Source organism: Penaeus monodon, chromosome 30 (genome assembly GCF_015228065.2).
Source record: "Penaeus monodon isolate SGIC_2016 chromosome 30, NSTDA_Pmon_1, whole genome shotgun sequence".
Taxonomy (NCBI): domain Eukaryota; kingdom Metazoa; phylum Arthropoda; class Malacostraca; order Decapoda; family Penaeidae; genus Penaeus; species Penaeus monodon.
In genome coordinates, this window is record NC_051415.1 from 19,700,485 (window position 1) to 19,700,707 (window position 223).

The following is a 223-nucleotide window of genomic DNA, read 5'->3' on the forward strand; positions in this document are numbered from 1 at the left end:
TGTTTCCTTCGTCTTCCACCAAATGACGTTTCTCTTCCCTCCTGCAGGACGGATCCTTCGCGGCAGTCTGGCTTCCTGTACCTGACGTCGGAGCGGAGACTGGCGCTGCCCCCCGAAAGCGTCATGGTCGTCACGCCCACCCTGAGTCTTCCGATGGGCAGGAACCTTCCTGTTGGCTATGCGGCGTCCATGACTATTTCCATCCCCTTCAAAAGTACATGTC

The 223-nt window shown here is 57.4% G+C and overlaps 1 pseudogene; it reads left to right on the top strand.

Moving 5' to 3' along the window:
• LOC119592374 overlaps window positions 1–223 on the top strand; it is a 2,320-nt pseudogene that overhangs the window by 599 nt on the left and 1,498 nt on the right.